General features: G+C 42.2%; 1 protein-coding gene across 2 annotated transcripts in view; it reads right to left on the reverse strand.

The window, feature by feature from the left end:
• Stk33 (serine/threonine kinase 33) overlaps nt 1–11,321 on the reverse strand; it is a 142,488-nt gene extending 131,167 nt beyond the window's left edge. The window contains exon 1 of one of the 2 annotated variants that reach the window (XM_048360326.1): nt 11,144–11,321. The gene's annotated coding sequence lies outside the window, so the exon portion shown is untranslated. The remainder of the gene's footprint in view (nt 1–11,143) is intronic. The other variant, XM_048360323.1, reaches the window with a different exon arrangement.
• Between the last annotated feature and the right edge of the window lie 11,500 nt (nt 11,322–22,821).

The following is a 22,821-nucleotide window of genomic DNA, read 5'->3' on the forward strand; positions in this document are numbered from 1 at the left end:
TTTGTATCAGTTTCCTGGTTGTGATACTATACTCGAGTTATGTAAGATGTGCCCTTTAGAGGAACTGAGGAAAGGAATCTGTGTGCTCCTCCTCCTCCCCACCCCACCACCTCACCCCAGGGCAGGACTGTGCTACAGATGGAAATAAGGGTATCTCTCTTGCTAGACAGGTGCTCCACCACCTGTCACACATCTTAGTCCTGCAATGTTTCTTTAGCTGATCTCAAAATAAAAAGTTCCAGCTGGGAAGTGGCTTAGCAGTAGAGTGCTTGCCTGGCATTCATGAAGCCCTGGGTTCCATTCTTCGGCACTACATAAACAGAAAAGGCCAGAAGTGGTGCAGTGGCTCAAGTGCTAGCCTTGAGCAAGAGAAACTCAGCAACAGTACCCAGGCCCTGAATTCAAGCCCTAGGACTGGCACAGAAAGAGAGAGAGAGAGAAAGAGAGAGAGAGAGAGAGGAGGGGGAGAGGGAGAGGGGAGAGGGGAGAGGGGAGAGGGGAGAGGGGAGAGGGGAGAGGAGAGAGGGGAGAAGAGAGAGGGGAGAAGAGAGAGGGGAGAGGGGAGAGGGGAGAGGGAGGGAAGCAGAGAGGGAAAGAGAGAAAGAAAGAGAGGGGGAGGGGAGGGGGAAAAGGGGAGAGGGGGAGAAGGGGAGGGAGAGAGGGAGGGAGAGAGAGAGAAAGAAAAAGAAAGAAAGAAAGAAAGAAAGAAGAAGAAAGAAAGAAAGAAAGAAAGAAAGAAAGAAAGAAAGAAAGAAAGGAGGGAGAGGGGAGGGGGGAGAGGGGGAGGGGAGGGGGCAGAGAGGGAGGGGAGGGGGCAGAGAGGGAGGGGAGGGGGAGGGGGAGGGAAAGGAGAGAAAGAAAAAGAAAGAAAGAAAGAAAGAAAGAAAGAAAGAAAGAAAGAAAGAAAAAGAAAGAAAGAAGAAGAAAGAAAGAAAGAAAGAGAGGGGACAGGGGACAGGGGACAGGGGGAAGGGAGGAAGGGAGGGAGAAGAGAGAGAGGGAAGGAAGGAAGGAACGGAACGAACGAACAAACTTGGAAATATGAGAATATTGTTACACAAAAAAATACCTTGCTTTCAACAATATCACACACATCCATTTATTTCAAGAACTAGTCCTCATAGAAAAGAATGAAACACGGGGGCTGGGGATATAGCCTAGTGGCAAGAGAGCTTGCCTCATATACATGAGGCCCTGGGTTCGATTCCCCAGCACCACATATACAGAAAACGGCCAGAAGTGGCGCTGTGGCTCAAGTGGCAGAGTGCTAGCCTTGAGCAAAAAGAAGCCAGGGACAGTGCTCAGGCCATGAGTCCAAGGCCCAGGATTGGCCAAAAAAAAAAAAAAGACGGGCTGGGGATATAGCCTAGTGGCAAGAGTGCCTGCCTCGGATACACGAGGCCCTAGGTTCGATTCCCCAGCACCACATATACAGAAAACGGCCAGAAGCGGCGCTGTGGCTCAAGTGGCAGAGTGCTAGCCTTGAGCGGGAAGAAGCCAGGGACAGTGCTCAGGCCCTGAGTCCAAGGCCCAGGACTGGCCAAAAAAAAAAAAAGAAAAAAAGAAAAGAATGAAACACAAGCTCTGGGGTTTATTCATAAAAAAAATTTTAAATAAAAACAAAACCTACCCAGGAGTATTGTATATATGTTTGTCTAAATCAGGGAAGGGAAGAGGAACATCAAAATAGTGAGACAAAGGGTAAAAGCCCAAGACAATAGGTTGTAAACTAACTGTACAACTTGGGATGGTAGGTATTGGGGAAGGAGTGAGAGTGGGAGAAAAATGAGGGTGGAGGCAACAAGCTTGACAAGAAGTGTACTCACTGCCTGGTGTGTCTAACTGTGACCCCTCTGTACGTCACCTTGACAATAAAAATTAAAACAAAAACCAGAAAACATGTATTTTTATATGAGACACCTATAATCTCATCTTAATTGTAAATACACTCTAAGTTCAATCATCTCAAGACTAGGACTCAGGAAATACATCTACAATTTTGAAAAGAAACAAGTCAAATGTACTAATAAAGACAGTGAGAATTTCAGGCTTTCCGTAGGTTTTTTTATGTCAATAATATCATTAATATCTCCTTTTGGATAAATACATTTTTTTTTTTTTTTTTTTGGCCAGTCCTGGGCCTTGGACTCAGGGCCTGAGCACTGACCCTGGCTTCTTCCCGCTCAAGGCTAGCACTCTGCCACTTGAGCCACAGCGCCCCCTATGGCCATTTTCCATATATGTGGTGCTGGGGAATTGAACTGAGAGCTTCATGTGTAGGAGGCAAGCACTCTTGCCACTAGGCCATACTCCCAGCCCGGATAAATACTTTTTCTTTTTTTTTTTTTTTTTTTTTTTTTGGCCAGTCCTAGGCTGTGAACTCAGGGCTTGAGCACTGTCCCTGGCTTCTTTTTTGCTCAAGGCTAGCACTCTGCCACTTGAGCCACAGCGCCACTTCTGGCCATTTTCTGTATATGTGGTGCCGAGGCCTCATGTATACGAGGCAAGCACTCTTGCCACTAGGCCATATCCCCAGCCTGGATAAACACATTTTTGAGAAAAAAATTAAATATATTAATTTAATTTTAAATGAAAATGTCTCCAAAGTTTTAGGATACAATATATTTTTAAATGCAGAGAAAAATTTACTTGAGAAAAAGAAAATAAGCCCATAATCTCTTTCTTTCTAGAAAGAATAATTTCTTTATAAATTTCTTTCTTTACTTAGTATTTCTTTATAAAATTATTTTGACAAATTTTAGAGAAATAAGATAAGAATGGGCTATGCAGCCTAATATTAAATATTGACTTTTACACAAATCAATATAGTTCATTCCTTATCCCTTGATCAATAATAAATGACCAAGGACAGACTGATTTAACATGAACTAAAACCACTCAATCAGAGAAACTCAGAGAAGTATAATCCCGTGAGTGGAATTAATACCCACTTTACTCCTAGGTATGCTACTTAACCTCGGCACCCTAACCCTTTGTGCTATAAAATAAGAATGGTGACATCTGACAACTAATTCACAGAGGTGCTGATGGTTAATGTAAGATGCTGTATTAATACTGCCACAACCAAATCAATTCCTGAAGCACTTACTCAAGCAAAACCTCCCAGAGTCCCTGAGTGAATCTTCAAGTATTTTTACTCCCATCTTATTTCCAAATAGTTATGTAAACATCATCAGAAACTGAGTTACTAGACAATGTAAAGACATTGCATGAGTCAGAGACATGAGATATGGTAACTCTGTAGCAATAGTTGACTTGGGTTCATTTAATATCAGACTAAATGTAAATGCAAGGAACAGCCCACACGAACATCGCAGCACATAAAAGAATAAAACAGTGGTAAGCTATATGCATGATCATATCTTAGAAATGTGTGTTAATTCATTCTCTAGAATTCACCATTCCAGTGGAGAATATGCAGAACATACTACATGAAAGCAAAAATAACGATGCAGTAAATGAAGCAAGAGGGGGAAAAAGACAGAGCAGCTCAGGACCACACTCTAAATAAAGTTTCACATGTAACTTCAAAGCTAAATCACGACCCTGGAAGAAATATGGCAAATTGGAGTTTGAAAACACTAACAGTCCAGTTTACACAACTGAGAGTCTCTAATCGATACATCAACATGTGCCAGTCAAGTGAGCCATACACAGCTGGGAAGCCTGGGTATCAACCAGCCAATCCTCAGGGTGGGCAGTCAGTGCAGGCAAGAGCTGAAGGGCAGAATAGAGGTTGTGAGACAGAAGATGGAAGTACCAAAACACATCACAGCTGGGCATCACTGGCTCACACCTGTAACCCTAAGCTACTCAGAAGGCTGAGATCTGAAGATTGTGGTTCAAAGCCAGCCCGAGCAGGAAAGTCCATGAGACTCTTATTTCCAGTTAACCACCAGAAAACTGGATGTGGCGCTGTGGCTCAAGTGGTAGAGCACTAACCTTGAGCTGAAGAGCTCAGGGACCAGCGCCCAGGCCCAGAGTTCAAGCCCCATGACCAACCAAAAAAATATCATAAAGAGTTACTGAGTATACACACATAAAGCAGGTCCAAGGAGCAGGACATTTTGATTTGCAGTGATGTAAAATTAATATTAGATAGGCATATGCTACCTACATTGTTTATTATTAAATATTCCCTGGAAAATATTAGTGGTTTCATTGTGGCTATATTCTAACCAACAATTTCCTATTAAATATTTAAGTATTAAAATTTTCAGTAATAATGAGAAAATCTATAAACTTAATGGCTTTATAAATTACTGGATCTAGGCTGGGTATCAGTGGCTCACACCCATAATCCTAGCTGCTCAGGAAGCTGAGATCTGGGGAATCACAATTCAAAGCCAGCCCAGGCAAGAAAGTCCCTGAGACTCCAATAAACCACCAGAAAACCGGAAGTGACCCAGTGGCTCAAAGTAGCAGAGTGCCAACCTTGAGCAGAAGAACTCAGAGACAGCACCCAGGTCCCAAGTGCAAGCCCCATAACCAACAAAAAGTAAAATACCACCAGATCTTTGGATTTCACACTTGTGAGTGGCAAGACAAGTGAACTAGAGAAAATAATGCAGCATTAGACATATAGCAGGACAAAATACAGAGGTAGGAAAATGGCAGAAAATAGCCAAGGAATTGGTAATATGGCAAAATAACATTTTAGTCCAATTGTTTGCAAACTTGATAAATGACACTTGAAAAATATCCATCCCAGAATCTTAAGTGATTACTTTCAGTAAATTATTGTTCTCTCCTCGGAATGTGCTTTCAGCTATGTAGTTGGATGGTTTAGCAGTATCCTGCAATGAGTGCAATAAATGTTAAGTTGAAACCTTAAAGAAAAAAGTTAACAGGAAGTGCTTTTTATAAAACTTAATATGATCCAACTACCAAAATATGGTATCAATCTTTTACACTCATTGCTTATATTCTAAGTACAGTATCAATATACTAAGAAATGTATTTCTGGGGGAAAGACTTTAAAATCTTAATTAAAGTGACTTTAGTCTGCATTCTAGAGCTCATTTACTATACAGTTTAGGAGTAATAAATTAAGAAACAGAAAATGGCCAAGAAGAAAAATCAAAGAATGCATCATTAAATAAATTAAGCTGTCAGTATAGTAAATGAAATTTAGTCTTAATTCGAATTTCAAAAGCCTATATGATTTGTTTTACCAACTTTATTTATTGTAGATAAGCAGAGTAATTTTAGACATACTTACTGATGTTTACCATGCCACCTTCCTTGAGCTTGTTTATGTGGACACATAAGTGTATTGTTTTTCTGTAGTGCGATGTATGATATTTTTACAAGTATCTAGTGCCACTGTCCACTCAGTAACACAGAAAACTGCCAATCAACATGTAATACTAACATCTGCCTCATGTTCACTTTATACTCCACCAGGCAGAAGCCTTAATAACACCCACATTTGAGCTCGGTTTATCTCACATCGACTTAGGAAAAGAGACCTTACCACAAAAGAAGAAAGTCTATCTTGAAAGTGAGCTCTCTGTCCTTGAAGGTTGGGTTTATATTAAAAAGAAAATATGAAACTATCTCTCTTTTATTAATTTATTGGCTTGATAGCTTGCATCCATTTAATAGCATTTCATCTACAATGAGCAAACTAGTTGAAAGCTAAATGCGCTGTATCTTATCGTCTTTCAAAGTACCTGTTAGCATGTTTTGAACTCTTGGTGGTTTGCACTTCATGTTTTATTTCCAAATCAGATTTGATCATTTCATATAACCAGTAGTTCTTCAGGAAGATGGATTTTATCTTCCCTATACATATGTCACCCCTGGCCAGATCTGCAGTGAATTGTGGTGCCATTTAAAGTACTAACACAGTTACTCCAGAATGCAATTAATAACTCTGAAAACACAATTTTCCAAAACAATTTTAGGGGTCCTATTTCCTGCTCCTAAATATCTAAAATATTAATACTATTTTATTCATAAATCTTTCTCAAATAATCTCACAATAAAACCACCAGCTTTCAATTCCTACTTCCACAAGAGCTCTTCATTGGCTCTACTTTGAAGACATACAGAAGTTTATTTTCAAAAATGAATATGGGGCTGGGACTCTGGTTTAGTGGTAGAGTGTTTGCCTAGCATGCATGAAGCCCTGAGTTCAATTCCTCAGCACCACATACACAGAAAAAGCCAGAAGTGGCACTGTGGCTCAAATGCTAGAGTGCTAGCCTTGAGCAAAAGCTCAGGGACAGCGCCCAAGCCCTGAGCTCAAGCCCCAGGACTGGCAAAAAAAAAAAAAATCAATTTTATTAAAAGAATACTCACAAATCTCTACAGAAAATATCTCAATATCACCTTGTAACAACAGGAATGGGACAAAACTAAAAGAATATAACTCAACTATGCAAAAAATGTGTGTTTAAGCTTATATACACATACTCAATATATCCATTTTTGTGGATATTACCTAAAAGTATAAGTAATATTTTAATTTTTCTATTTTTATTATGGTCTTCAAATGGTTTCCATGAAACATGCTCGTTTATGTGTGCAGTGCATCTGTACTCCTTCCATCATTCTTCCTCCACCTAATCTGCCACCTCCTGTCTCATCAAGTTTCCTAATTCCATTTTCATGTCTGTGCATAGAACATTATAGCTGTATTCACCTCTCCTAAAATATTTAATGTCAGTCATTAATGTCACCTACCACAACACAGCTTTCTGGACTACAGTTTATCCGGTCATCTAAAACCAACCCTGTAGCAAAACGGAGTGGAGAAGCCACATAGCAGCAGCAGCCGTGGAGAAGCAGCCAGAGTGGAGAAGCCACATAGCAGCAGCAGCCGTGGAGAAGCAGCCAGAGTGGAGAAGCCACATAGCAGCAGCAGCCGTGGAGAAGCAGCCGCGGATTGGGGAATTGCACAGTGAATCTGAGTGCACTGGGTGCAGCATGGGATTTTTTTCACAGAAAATCTGATGCACGCTGGCATGGACACTAGAGTTTACAGAGTTTCCCAATGATGGGGAGAACCTACTTATTCTCTTCAAGAAACCATTTCATTGGACACCAATCACAGAATGATTCTCAATGTTTAAAATCAAAATTGTCTCATATCTCTTCCTGCAGGTCATAACTAGTTATGTCCTTCTTACAAACATGTCTAGTTCTTTTGTTGTATGTGCTGGTCCTGGGGCTTGGACTCAGGGCCCAGACACTATCTCGGAGCCTCTTTGCTCAAGACTGGTTAGCACTCTACTACATAAACCACAGCTCCACTTCCAGCTGTTGTAGTAGTTTATTGAAGATAAGAGTCTCACAGACTCTCCTGCCTGGCTGGCTTTGAACCAGCAAACCTCAGAACTCAGCCTCTTGAGTAGCTAAGATTATAGGTATGAGCCACCAAAGCCTGGCTGTCTAGTTCTTTAGTAGATCTTATAATTCTAGATAAGAAAATGAACCTGTGTCCCCTTGGTCAGATTTTTCTAGAGACTACTCATCTTTTCAGAATCCCCAGCACCATCAGCTATCCCTAATATCATTTAAAGATCTTCAAGACTGAACATAATGATGCATGACTATAATCCCAGGACTCGAGAACCATGGGTTCAAGCCAACCTGAGCTTCATAACAAGATCTTGTCTCAAAAAAAATGAACAAAAAGATTTTTACCATCCCACTGCCTTAATTCCCTAAGCAAAATTTAAATCTGTCAATACATACTGAAAATGTTATCTAGAACTTAAAGTCCCACTCCACAAATGATTGCCAACATTTACTCACTAGAAAGCAGACAGGTGGGAAAATATCAAGCTCCAGTGCCCTCTGCTTCCTAGGAAGCATGTCTTGATGTGCACTAAGGAAATAGCCAGAAGAATTACATCTGAATCATGATAAGAAAAGTGAGAGAGGAAGAGAGTAAAAAGCTGTCATCATGTTATTCTCTCTGAAAGTAGTAACAACTCTATATGCTAGTCTACAATCTAAAATATTTAAGATCATGATAATAATATGAACAAAACATTCTAAATTTGCAGTCAGTACAATAATGCAAAAGGTAGCCATATCCCTTAAAATAAGTTACTTTCAATCTTATCTAAAGAATCAAATAAAATTAAAAAAATACTGGATGTAATTAAGACTCTAGTTTCCCTGGAGATTATAGCAATCAGACATTTTAAACATTCTGGAAATGAAACATTTGATATAATTAAGGAAATCCTATTGAAAAAATTAGTCTGTAGAACAGAGATAATATGGGACTAAGGAATGATTTATTAATAACCCCTTCAATTGTGAATATAATAAATACAGCTATTATAATTTCAATTCACTGGTGGCTGAACTCAAAAAGCTAAAATGCTGCCACTCAATTTGCCTCAAGAATCCAGATCTAATCAGTTCAGGCACTCCCTGCTATGTTTTTTGAATCACAAAATTATTTTAGTTTGAAAGGAATTTAGATGGGGAAAAAAAGTAAGTAACAGGCCAGCGTGCAAGGTCAAAATCTGGGACTTTGTCTACCACACTTAAGTAACCCTTCAAATACTTGAAAACAGCTGACATACCTTCCATCTCATGGATTAGAACCCATCTTATTTTCAAGTTCCTTTAATAATTCTTTTATTTCGTGTGCGCACGCGTGCGCACATGCGCGTGCTCATATGCTAGTAATAGGGCTTAAACTCAGGGTCTCATCCTCCCTTGGCTTTCTCATTCAAAGATGGTGCTCTACCATTTGAGCCACAGCTCCTGCTTCTTCCTCTGATGGTTCTTAATGTAGAAGGATTCAGATCAAAGTTCTCTGGAACTTCACACATGTTCTTTCATGGCTGAAGGACTAGTTCATGCATCTTCAAGGAATAAATCACTGGATATATGGAAGCTAGCTGCCTCCAACATGACAAAACTCCTGGCCCACACCTCAACCCTCAGCTACTCTAAATCAAGACAAAGCAAGAGGGACCAAGTCACAAAGCCCTGGAACAAGGCCCATCAGTGAATGACCATGGAAAAAGATCAGAAGGGAGAATATAACTACCTTCACATCAGAAGGCCAAAGGATAAATCTCTGGATCAGGGACCTTCTCCAGCAACGCTCTCTCCACTAGACCTCAGTCTATTTGATGAGTCTTTTCAGTGCTGACTAAGCCCTGGACAAATAGAAGACAGATCCTCCCAGACAAAGCATGCGGTCACAGAGGGCAGGTCTCCATGAGCTAAGAGTCCGTAAGTCAAAAGTAAGAGGCAAACTGAGAGGCCAGTATTAAAGTGGGAGAATACAATATGAAAAGAATCAAGAAGTAAAAAAACCGTAGGGCTGGGAATATGGCCTAGAGGTAAAGTGCTTGCCTGGCATGCGTGAAGCCCTGGGTTTGATTCCTCAGCACCACATATATAGAAAAGGCTGGGGCTGGGGATATGCCTAGTGGCAAGAGTGCTTGCCTCCTATACATGAGGCCCTGGGTTCAATTCCCCAGCACCACATATACAGAAAACGGCCAGAAGTGGCACTGTGGCTCAAGTGGCAGAGTGCTAGCCTTGAGCAAAAAGAAGCCAGGGACAGTGTTCAGGCCCTGAGTCCAAGCCCAGGACTGGCAAATATCTATATATAAGGTCACCAAACTTTTAGGTGACTATCAAGAATTGTGTCTTCTGTATTAATAACCAGAAGCTATGGTAGATTTGAAGGCAAGGGTCAAGGTGGACAGAATAATCAAATTTTGCTTTATAAAGCATTGTTCCTGCTATAGTATAAAGATGGGAATATAAGGATAGGATACATATCTTATCCCTTAGGAGGGATTAGGATTCTTACAAGACAAAAGACAGTAATTTGGTCTAGGGTGATAGAGGCTGGAATATATGTAAGTGACTGGATTGGTATCTGAAGTGAAGGTAAAATTACTAAATTAAAAATTACGTGGGGCTAGGGATATGGCCTAGTGGCAAGAGTGCTTGCCTCATATACATGAGGCCCTGGGTTCAATTCCCCAGCACCACATATACAGAAAATGGCCAGAAGTGGCGCTGTGGCTCAAGTGGCAGAGTGCTAGCCTTGAGCAAAAAGAAGCCAGGGACAGTGCTCAGGCCCTGAGTCCAAGTCCCAGGACTGGCCAAAAAAAAAAAAAAAAAAAATTACGTGGATCTAAAGGAGTGATAGGTGCCAAGGATGAAGCCAAGTTTTCTGACTTGAAAACCATATAGAAGGGGGATGTATGACCCACTGAGATAGGAACACTAGAGACTAGGCAGGATACCCTTGGAAATGTATCTGCATACTGGTCAGAACTTGAAGGCAAGAACCTGGGAGAGGAAGCATAGCGTCCAAATCTATGCCTACTTTTTCCCACTCACAGAACCCTCTCTCTCCCTATGCATGGCTTCCTGTATCCTGCTCTGATACTGGACTTGGTCCTTCCTAACTCTGATGGGGGGGGGGGGGGGAGAAGAACCAGTTAGCATTGAAAAAAACAAAAAACAACCCCCCCCCCCAAGAAAAGCAAAAAAAAAAAAACCCACCTCTATGACGCTCATGTGTTTTACATTCACATCTTATTTAAATATCACACATAGGTTCGTTTGAGCGTTTTGCACAATTGTGTGTTTGAATTGGCTATCCACAGAGCCAAATTGGGGTGCGGGGGAGGGCTACTGTGAGTCATCCCCCCTCCTATTAGCAGCCTGTGTGGACAAAGGACATAACCTGGCTACCATATAATGAGGTCTTACTGGGTGCCGGGCTCTAGTTGTTATTGTGTTAACTCACAACTTTGGAACTTCTACAGATGTGTTGGGGTTTGGGACACACACACACACACACACACACACACACACACACACACACACTTACCCTCTAGTTCACTTTACACTTTCCCAGGGTTCGCGTCCCGAGGAGGGTGGGAGAGAGATGAGGAGGTGTCGATGACCCTGGACGGACACCCCCCCCCCCCCGGGGTCCAGGACCTCCCCGCGAGCCTCTCTCCCCCACCCCCACCTCCCCCACCCCCGGGCAGCCCCAGAGGCCCGTTTGCCCCGCGGTTGCCATGGCAACGCCCCAGCTGGGCTGTCACCGCCCGCCGGGGCCGCTCACTTCCCCCTCCACCCCAGCGGGGTCCTGGGGGGTCGGCCCGGTGCTCACCCAGGCCCGCTGGCCCCCTGCAGACGCTTCGCTCCCGCTCCGCTTCGCTCCGGTGGTCGCCGAGCCAGGAACTCCACACCTGGAGAAAGTTCACTTTTTGGCGGGCGGGCGGGCGGGCGCAGGAACCGGGGAGGTGGACGGAGACCGCGCGGGGACAAAGCGTGCCGGGTAGCGCGAAGCCCCCTTCGGAACCCCACGGGGCGGGGGGGGGGGGGGGGGGGCTGGTGAGAAGGCTCCGGCCGCGCCGCAGCGGCGGCACGTGCTCCGGGTTCCGGGCTCCTGGGCTGTCACTGCTGGGGATGGAGGGGGCTGTTGGTCCCTAACCCGATTAAATGACAAATCCCAGAACTGAGGTTTTCATCCACAAACCTCTGTGGACTGAGTGCATGCCCCCTGGAACAAAGAGTCGGAAAATGGGTTCCAGCTGTATGCTAATGTTCTGTTGACCATATCAAGGCTTGGTGGGCCTGAGAACTCATTCAACCCACACTAGTCAAATTTGAGCCAGGTGTCCTCTAAAATTAAGTTGATTAATGGCCAATACCTGGTACAACAGGTCATTTTATTGCTCAGTTTTGAACATTTTTTTCAAGCATAAATAATCCTTACCATGTGATGTATCGTAGAACTTTGGAATTCTTGGTTATTGTTCTGGGCTAGTACAGAACTATTGTCCAACACAAGGGTCTGAATTTTCAGTGATTTCAGCCTCCTCCTATCCAGCCCTGCTGCCATGGGGAGGTGGAATGACCATCCAAATGTGAATATTACTGACACAACAGTCAGAAAAGGAGATAGATTCTGCCATCTGCTCCACTGAACTGTGAAGTGTGTGATGGGCCTTTAATAAGCTGCTGTGAAGCCGTTCACATGCCAGACCCTTTCCAAGAAATAACATCAAATTGTTTCCTTCCTAATATCCAACAGAAGTCTGGATACAAGTGTGAATAACTGCAGAGCTGATGCAGATGACCCACTCATCTGTATAGTCAGTCAGTCCGTGTTCGCCAAACCTAACTGAATACCAGAAACAGGGCTGGGTGTGCCTAAATTTCAGGAGACGTCTGCAGAATTCCTTTTGTTTTTGCTTTGTGTTTAAATATTCACAAGTTACACTTACAGAATTAGTGATTGAATAGATCCTATTATATCCTTTTTAAAAGGAATTAAGAGCTGGGCATGATGGTTCATACCCATTATCTGTCTGGGCTACAAAAAAAAAGAAAACAAGAATCAGGTGAACTTGATACAAATCCAAGTTGAAAAAAACCACTGGATTGGGTTTTATCCTAGGTTGAATGAGGCCATTAAAAAGCAACGTGGGGGGTGGAGATATGGATAAGATGGTAGAGCACCAGCCAATGAGTAAAAGCATCAGATACCAAGTCTGAGTCCCAGTCTTGGAAAAAAATAAATACTCATTACTAAAGGGGTTATTTTCAGCATGTTTATTACAACCTGAAGGAGAATCCTGTCTGTCTATACCAATGTTTTTCAAATTTTTAAGACCATGTTCCATAAAAAGTTGTATGATTTACATTACCATATCTGCACCTTGATACGTGTTTTTTAAAATCTCTTGCTAGTTTCAACCCATTAAATTAGTTCTTCACTAGAAAATGGGTTGGGCTTGTTACATTAGGAAGAGCAGTTATGGGCTGAGAATATGGCCTAGTGGCAAAAGTGCTCGCCTCGTATACATGAAGCCCTCGGTTCGGTTCCCCAGCACCACATATACAGAAAATGGGCAGAAGTGGTGCTGCAGCTCAAGTGGCAGAGTGCTAGCCTTGAGCAAAAAGAAGCCAGGGACAGTGCTCAGGCCCTGAGTCCAAGGCCCAGGACTGGCAAAAAAAAAAAAAAAGCAGTTATAATGCTGGGTACCGGTGGCTCACACTTACAATCCTAGCTGCTCAGGAGGCTGAGTTCTAGGAATCACCATTTGAAGCCAGAGAGAGCAAGAAAGTCCATGAAATTCTATCTGCCTCCAATTAACCACAAAAAAGAAAGGAAGGAAGGAAGGAAGGAAGGAAGGAAGGAAGGAAGGAAGGAAGGAAGGAAGGAAGGAAGGGAAGAAAGAGAGAAAGAGAGAAAGAGAGAAAGAAAGAAAGAAAGAAAGAAAGAAAGAAAGAAAGAAAGAAAGAAAGAAAGAAAGAAAGAAAGAAAGAAAGAAAGAAAGAAAAAGAAAGAAAGAGCCAGAAGTGGAACTTTGCCTCACATGGTGCCTTGAATGCAAAAGCTAAGGGACAGTGCCTAGGCGCTTGAGTTCAAGCCCCAGTATTGGCACACACACACACACACACACACACACACACACACACACACACAGAACCACACACACAAAAAAAGAACAACAGCTACATTTTTTCTGGAAACTAGCCCTGAGTCCTCTGACTAGATAAGCAGGCCACCTGTAACCAGATAACTGCACCATTACCAAGTACCTGACTCAAGCCAAGCCAACAAACACTCCTCCTCCAGGAAATCAGAATTGAAATCAGAGATTTCAGTACTTCTCGAGGTAGCTATCATCAAACATGGTTAACATAGAAAATCAGCAGCTGCCCCGTCACACACATACTCTTCTACCAAATGTCCTAGAGAAATGTAGAAAACCAGGCTGTAAAGGAAAAAATGGAAAAATAGGAAGGATGAAAAAAAAAGAGAGGAAAAACTAAGAGAGTTTGGGGAGCTTTCCATCCCTAGTCATAAAATTTTCGGAAATAAGTTGTGTCCCTGCCTGTGAAATCTACTATTTCCGATCCTTACCATAATCTTTTTGCTTAGCCAGTTAAGGAGGTGAACTTGTTATTGAAACCAATATGAACCTAACTCTATTAGTTTCATGTGAATAGCATAACAAATTCCCCAAAGTTTGTGACTTAAAGAAATGTATTCTCTTGAAATTCTGCAGGTCAAAAGTCCAGTATGAGTCCCCACTGGGCTACAATCATTGTCAACAGGGATATGTTCCTTTTTGGAGGCCTCAGAATCTGTTTCTATGCTTTTTCCAGCTTGTACAGGATACTCAGAGTCCTTGGCTCCTGGCCTCTTCCTCCATCTTAAAGCCAGCAACATATCATCTTTCTGAGTATGCCTCCAAAGATAAATTAGCCTCTATTTCTTGCTGAGAAAGGTTCTAGGCTTTAATGGGATTAGACTGGGCCTGCCCAAAATATGCAAGATCACCTTCCCATCTCAAGGTCTTTACTTCCATTAATTATATCTGTAAAGTACCTTTAGCCCTCCAAGTAACATTGACAAGTCCCAAGGGTTAAGATTTGAATTTTTATGGGGAGAAAGGCCTTGGCACACTGGTACAATTGCTCTTGCCCTATATGGGAAAGTTTATGCGACTTACTTCAATTCTACCAGTGGATTTATCCACTTGAAAAATGGATATCTTACTCCTATGAAGGGAGGGTGGCATTGACCAAGATGCATGGTATTCATGAACAGCTTTGTTGAATGGCAATTCCCTTGTACAACTACTTAAATTTCTTTAAAAAAAAAAAAAAAAAAGAAAGAAATCATACCATGAGACTGACTACATATCAGTTGAAGCCTGACTCTCAGGAAGATACAACTTAGATTTACAACTCAACTTTATGAATTTTGTGAAACTCTGTGGTTTGCATATTTGCATATCTTCTGTTCTTGCTTCCATTTTCCCTGGCTTAAATTTATCCACATTTGTTTTTCATTATATTATCGTAAGCTATTTCAAATATTTTGCACTTACTGTTTCCTTTGTAATATACTGTCCCCACAGATTCACAAGTGTGTGTTTTTTTTTTTCTGAGAATTCAAATTCAGCTCACCTTCCACCTCCTCAGAGAGGCCCTCCCTGACTTCTTTATTTTTTTTTTATTTTGAGTCCTGAGATTGGGACTCAAGCTCAGTATCTGATGCCTCTGACTTCCCTATTCTATCATGTTACCCTGCCATGTTCTCTTAGAAAACTTACCATCTAAAACAACCTTTTTGTTTGTTTTTTTTCTTCCCTCATCAGAGTTAAGTGGTAAGAGACTAGGGAACTAGCCTTTTAGTTTACTACTAGGTTTTACTGCCTGGAAATTAGTAACTATTTAAATTTTTAAGTGGCACTTGCAAATGAAACGATTGATAGAAGAAATGGAGGAAGGAGAGGAGGAGGAGGAGAAAGGGAGAGAATAAAAGGAGGGGGGAAAGTAGAGGAGGAGGGGGGAGAGAAGATTTTTAAAGAGCATGATAAAAAATAAACAAAATAAAGAGCATGGTAAAATATAGATGGGTAGGTAATTAGATAAGTTGACAGGCTCACAAATAGACATATCCACTTCCAGTGTGCAAATGTCACTAACATTTATAGAGAGGATGCAACAAATCTACACAAGAAAATTAAACACACTCAAGTCCCTACAGTATATACACAGAGAGCCCAGGTTTTCTTAGGGAATCCTTGATGCTGTGCCTTGGGCTAATTTCTTTCTCAAATGGTGGAAGGCAACTACATTCAATATTATGGCTAGTTACCATAGCTGACATCATCATTTCTCTAAGGGATAACAGATCGCAACATCATGACCGGTAACATGACAAACTATAGGCACTGCCAAGGAACTCAGTGTATTCCAGGGTCATTACTACACAACAATCTGCTCTCATTCAATCTGTATACTTATTACTATCACCTCTGACAAAAAGTATTACATGCTATTTGCTTTACGGTAATGGTCATTGTTATGATGCAACATCAAACTGCTTGACATTAAGGAACACGGACATCAGAACTGAGGTTTGTCAATATTAAAAAAAAACAAACCAAAAACATAGAAGTGGGCTGGAAATGTGGCTTAGTGCTTGCCTAGCATGCATGAAACCCTCGGTTTGATTCCTCAGTAACACATAAACAGAAAAAGCCAGGAGTGGTGTTGTGGCTTAAGTTATAGAGTGCTAGCCTTAAGCAAAAGCTCAAAAGAACTCGAAACAGTTCAAGTCATACATGACCTCTAAACTATCATGGATTATAGTTTCATCAAATTTTTTCCACTGCATATTATAAGCCATAATATTTCTGGGTTTTGTTTTGTTTTTATTTTGCCAATCCTGGGGCTTGAATTCAGGGCCTGAGCACTGTCCCTGGCTTCTTTTTGCTCAAGGCTAGCACTCTACCACTCGAGCCATAGTGCCACTTCTGGCTTTTTCTATGTATGTGGTGCTGAGGAATGGAACACAGGTCTTCATGTATACGAGGCATGTACTCTACCACTAGGCCATAGTCCCAGCCTAAACCATATTTCTAGCCACTAATATCCACTTTCCTGCTACATACCTAAGCCAAATGCCTTGAAAACAAGATATTGCTCGGTTTTCCTCAAAGAACACCAAGTTTCTTTGAATGTTGGCTGGTTTATGCTGCACTAATGACCCACAGTTCTCACTGGCTTAAAGTTCTTGCTGATGCAAAGATCTCCTGTAGATGAGGGCAATGGTCCATTGTATCTATTCTCCATGTATCAATGTTAATGTCAGACTGGTAAAAGATTCAGCACCTTGTGCCAATACATGCTCTCAGAATCACCTCAGCAGGATACAATGAAGAAGTGAAGAACTAAGCAGTGGCCCTTAAGACTTTCATCTAGAAATCATTTACATAATTTAAATTTTTTTAATTACCTACATAACATTTATCCACACTTCAGGAGCTAATCAAGTGTCAAATACACCTACAATAAAGGGTTCCTATGCTTTTGGAAATATTGGGAAGTAATACTGGGAGGAAAATTTGTACCTGGCCTTCTGCTGTTTGTAGGATCTTTGCCTTTTGTTCTGTTCTTTAAATTCACTAAAATATATCTATTTCATGTTATGTTTCCTAGTTAGTGGACTTTGTTCTGCATTTTATACCTGTGAATTCATAGCATCAGTCACTTTTGGACAGTCTTGGCCATTATGTCTTCAAGTACTCCTCTCCTTCATTCTCCAGTCTAAATAGATGCTAAAAGATATTTTACCCTGCGCATCTCCCATTCTCATCTGTGGTTCTTCATTGCTTCAGATTCTTACAGTGGCTTATTTCAGTGTTAGTTCTTTTTAGTAATTTATTGCATATTTTGTTGAAGTTAGTATGTGGAAACTCTCAGGCTGTGATACGTTCTTCCTGAGAGGATCTGCATTCCCTCCCAGCAGAGTGTCACCATCTTCAGAAGATTGCCTTTGGGGCCAGACTTAATGTAGCATTTTCAGGTTCAGCATGATTGAAGCTATAAGACCAAGAGCATAACTGTGTTCCTGTCTGAAGGAAGGAAGAGGAGGAAAAAAATCATAGAAAACATGTCCTAAGATGTGTACATCCCTGGTTCTCATAATCGATTGGCTAGAAATTATTCTAAAGACAACATCCAATTGTACAGCAATCTGGGGAAAGTGAGGATAATGGACACCAGCAATAATTAGTGCTTCCTGCTAGAAATGAAAAGCATCCTTTAGGAACTGATCACACGTTTTCTTTTCCCAGACCAAATCCCGTGCAGTGCTTTCAGGATTCATGTCCATTGAACAGGATCCTCCTCCTACCCTCAGGATAGTTCCAGGGTCCATAGATGAAGCTCCTTCTAGAGAGCCATGTGTTCTTACTGTAGGAGCTCTACACTACACACAATAAAAATGTAAGACCAAGTGTGGTGCATATGCCTATAGTCCTATCTACCTGGGAGACAGAGATTGACAGGATCATAGTTTGAGGTCAGCCTGGGGAAAAAAACAGTTTGTGAGATGCATGTCATACCAGCTACTTACAGGAAGGCTAAATGGAGAATCAAGATCCAGGCTAGCCCAGGGAGAAAAGCAAGATCTGAGACAGTAGCCAGAGCAAAAAGAGCTGGAAGCATGGCTCAAATAGCAGAGTACCAACCTATCTAGTCAGTGTAAAGCCCCAAATTCAAATTCCAGTGCTGCCGAAAGAGAGAGAGAGGGAGAGAGAGAGAGAGAGAGAGAGAGAGAGAGAGAGAGAGAGAGAGAGAGAGAGAGAGAGAGAATATATACTTACAGTCTATAATAACTGTTACTGCAAACTTTTTTTTTTTGCCAGTCCTGGGCTTGAACTCAGGGCCTGAGCACTGTCCCTGGCTTCTTTTTGCTCAAGGCTAGTACTCTGCCACTTGAGCCACAGCGCCACTTCCGGCTTTTTCTATATATGTGGTGCTGGGGAATCAAACTCAGGCCTTCATGTATGCAAGTCAAGCACTCTTGCCACTAGGCCATATTCCCAGCCCTACTGCAAGCTTTTTGAAACTGGATTTAGTAACTTTTCTTTTGATGCTATTTAGCTGGGAATTATTTTATACCTGGCTTGGGGTTCTTAATGAGTTTAACTTAATTGTATAGTTCATAGACATTTAATTAGGCATTTCTTTATGTATGGTTTGCCCTTTTTAATTTTAACATTTTTAGGACTTATTTTTATAGGGCCTTTAAAGCCCTGTGCCCTGGATACTATGTCTGTGGTGCCTGGTGAAGAGAATAATCCACAGGCCAGGTGAGGAAGAGACCCTGCTGCAGAACTATTTGCAAGGAAGGACTCTTTTTGGGAGTGGGTCCTGTTAGAAGCCTGCCATGGAACCCTGAGGAATAAGTAGAGAGAGACTATGATCCAGGGACCTAGAGAACTACTCCTACTTTAAACCAGCAAGGACAAAGCACAACAGAAAGCTGGCACAGGCGAGGAAAAGGTGAGTTTCAGGCACACGGGTCAATCTGGGAATGAGCAAGAGATTCAGAGATTTATCTCACACATTAAAACATATGGGCAGGCCTGGGGATGTAGCTTCATGGCAGAGTACTTGCCTAGCATGCATGAAGTCCTGGGTTCAAATCCTCGATGCCACATCAACAGAAAATGTCAGAAGTGGTGATGTGGCTCAAGTGGTAGAGTGCTAGCCCTGAGCAAAAAGAGCTCAAGGACAGTGCCCAGGCCCTGAGTTCAAGCCCCAGGACTGGAAAAAAAATAAATAAAACATATGGGTGCCAGGTGCCAGTGGCTCACATCTGTAATCCTAGCTACTCAGGAGGCTGAGATCTGAGAATTGGAGTTTGAACCAGCCCAGGCAAGAAAGTCTATGAGACTGTTATCTCCAATTAACTACAAACCAACCAGAAGTGGAGCTGTGGCTCAAGTGCTAGCCTTGAACCAAAAAAAGCTCACAGACAGCACTCACGCCCTGAGTTTAAGCTCCAGGAAAGGCACATGTGCACACACAAATACATACACATACACACACACACACACACACACACACACACACACACACACTCTTATGGTTATCTTTCCTTAAAACACGAACTTCCTTGGCTTTATGTGACACCACATTTCTTAGTTTCTTTCCCCTCTGCTGATATGAGACTGAGAGGAACAGTATGCTAGGGAGTCAGGATGGCTATAGTGTGTTGGGTGGCACTGAGCCATGTAAAAGGCATCCAGCAGACTACATGATGTGTGGATCCAGAGCTGAGAAAAGTGGGTGCATAACGTTATCAGATTCTTCAAGATCTCTGCATGGGGGTTTATTTGTGTAGAAAATGAATTTATTAACAGGATTTTCAGAGGATTAATCTCAGAGCTATGTAGCCAGGAGCAGTTCCTGAAATCATATAGAGAATTGGTATGCTGAAGAAACGATCATTGCCATCGGGCACTGGGGCTTCGACTTGTTTTGCTGTTAGCGCTGCCATGGAAACCCCACCTCCTCACCAGCAACACCTCCACAAAGAAGACTCTGCTAGACCTGTATCCTGGCTTCAAGTGATGCTAGGACATCAAACTTCTAGTGTATTTAGCTTCTGTACTGTCATGTAAGTCATGACACCTAAGTAGTAGGGGATTCATGAAAAATAGAAAAGGTGTTCACACTTCAGCCCAAACAAACAACAAGTATTCTTTATATTCATTACAAGTTAACTCTCATGCTCCTCCCCAAAAGCTAGAAAATGCTTGTGCAGAGTGAGCAGAGAGGAGCTCCAGGAAGGTAACTGGAGAAAGAACCTTGAAGTGTTTGGAACCCGGCAGTTGTAGGTGCTCGTAAGATGCTTTTCCCCTAACTCTACTTCAGATTTTTTTTTTTTTGCCTGTATTTGAAAAAACAAACTGTATCCATGCGATAAGAAACAGCTTTGTTCTTCCCCAGAGAGATGGGTTTCCTCACCTTATGTTCTTTCTGACGCTGGAATCCATTCAAAAGGGCCATGCAGATGGCTCTATGATCTTCACTGAAAAACACTCTAGGACACACTGAAAAACACTCTAGGACACAATTGCTGGTCAAGAAAAGTGCTATTTTTTATTTGTTCTTGAATGTGTAGGTCCATTTAAAATCAATTATGCTTTCTCTTATAATATTCCTCCCTAACATCCCTCATGCCCCTAGCCACTTTGGGTCCAATGACTCTTCTAGAAACGGCCTAGGAGGAACTCATCCTAGACATGCAAGACAGGTACAGCTTGAGGAATGGGCATATGGCTCAAGAAGCAGCACCACGATGAGGACTTTCCCCAAAGCAGCTCAATTTGTCCTGTGAGTCCTTCTCCTTGTCCTGACCAGGACTCCTTTAGCTATGTCCCAACCCCAGAGTACTCTTGTCCCTTTGTGTCCTGAGCTTTATAGTTAGAATCACAGTTATCATCTTTAGAGCTAGAGAGCCTCTGAAATATCACTGTTCTCAGCCACTCTCACTCCACCTTTATAGATGAGGAAACTGTACCCAAGGTTATACAACCCATAATTGGCAAAGCCAAAATTGAGGTATTCAAGCCCTCAAGCCAGGCATCTTTCCACCAAGCCTCTGACAAAGCAACCAACATCTGCCCCTCCAGCTCCAGTAAAATCTGAAGCAAGCAAGCAGTGATGACCATCAGAGGTGAGAAAGACCCAACTGAAGGGATTCATGCAGATCCTAACAAACTCAGGCAAGATACGAACCACAGCACTTCCCAGTCTCCCCTCCATTGGAATGTTATCGGTGGTAGACACCCACCAGTCAGGACTCTCATCCTGGATGCGGTACTGAACCATGCATGAGAACATGCTTTCCCACAATCCTGGGCTCCTACTAACTCTGGTAGGTTCCAGCTGGTATGGGATCATGATAATGAGCTCCCTTTTTACCTGGTAACCTAAATCCTGCCAGACTGCAATTTAAAATTTAAAATCCAATCCATAGTCTTAAACTGATTTAGATGGACTAAGATCTCTCTATGCTATACTGGGAGAGACAAAGGGAAGAACTCTGATTCTTTCCTTCCAGCAGTTGCTCATAACATTCTTGGCATGAGGATAACTGAGTCCAAGAGAAGGAAGGGACTCAACAAAAGTAGACACAGAGGGCACAGATCAGGAGCAGTTATGACTTCCTGCCTCCCCAACACCTGGAGAGGAGAAACTATAGCCAACTGAAAATACAACTCCTGTCTATGGCTGGGTGGGAAAACTTAGCCTGTATGGCCAAGAAGAATGTGAATAATTCAGAGACTGTGGTATCCTAAAAAAATGAAGAGAGTGCTTCATGGATGTAGTGGTAGATGGAATGAACTGCCGTGGAGAGTTCAAGGCAGTTGAGGACTGAAAAGTATTTATTTAATTTGGCAACTGATGGCATTAAAAAAAGAATAGCCAGGCATTGATTGTTCCTGCCTGTAATCCTAGCTACACAGGAAGATCAAATGTGAGGATCACAGTTTAAAGCTAACCCAGGCAGAAAATTCTGAGAGACTCTTATCTCCAATTAACTACCAACAGGCCAGAACTGGAGCTGTGCCTCAAAAGGTAGAGTACTGCCCTTGAGCACAAAAGGTCAGGGACAGCACCCAGGTGCTGAGATCAAGCCCTAGGATTGGTACACCCCACCTCCAAAAAAAAAAAAAAAAAAAAGCTACAAGAGGACTGAAGAAAAATCCAACAAAATAATTACTTTCTAAAAAAAAAGAACATTGGTAAAGGAAAAGGTATAAAGGACAATAGACTAAATCAGAAGAACTGCGGCTGTTTAAAGACTGTATGGTGGTAAACAATGGATGATGAGGACCCCAGAAATGAGAGCAGGAGGATTGGGAAGGGCACAAACCCCTCATCTATTGTGCCTTGGAGGGTAAATAGCAGATTCAAAAAACAGAGAAGGGGAAAGGAGAGGAGGGGGGAGACAGACACAGCTCAACAGGAGCCCTGAGCAAGGATCTCTGCTTTAAACTCTCTGTTCTGTGAAGTATACCATGAGGTCAGTCATATGCTGAGAGCAAAGGTGAAGGAAATGGATGAGAAAGAAAAGTAACAAGTTAAACAATTTCAGATCAATACTGAGGCTGTCAACTATGAATGTGTTATGCTTAGCAGCCAGGAAGAGGGAGCAAAGAATAGACTAAGGCAACAAACAGAAAGTTCGGTAATTTCAGAAGTTGAAGAGGATGGGAAAGTTCAGGATGCTGAAAAGAATGTCAGTGTGTGATGAGCCCTAAACGCAGGCGAGGGAGAAGACATCCAGAAGAAGGATGAAAGAACGGGGGATGAGGTCATGGAATGACCTGTACTCAAGGAGCATGCGCTTTGCAGAGCAGTGAGGGAGGCAGAGGGAGAAGAGGAGCAAAGGCATGCAGGAGGTTACCCGAGGTATAAGAGGGGGCGTGGGGAAGAACACAAGAACAAACACGGAGG

Source organism: Perognathus longimembris, chromosome 13 (genome assembly GCF_023159225.1).
Source record: "Perognathus longimembris pacificus isolate PPM17 chromosome 13, ASM2315922v1, whole genome shotgun sequence".
Taxonomy (NCBI): domain Eukaryota; kingdom Metazoa; phylum Chordata; class Mammalia; order Rodentia; family Heteromyidae; genus Perognathus; species Perognathus longimembris.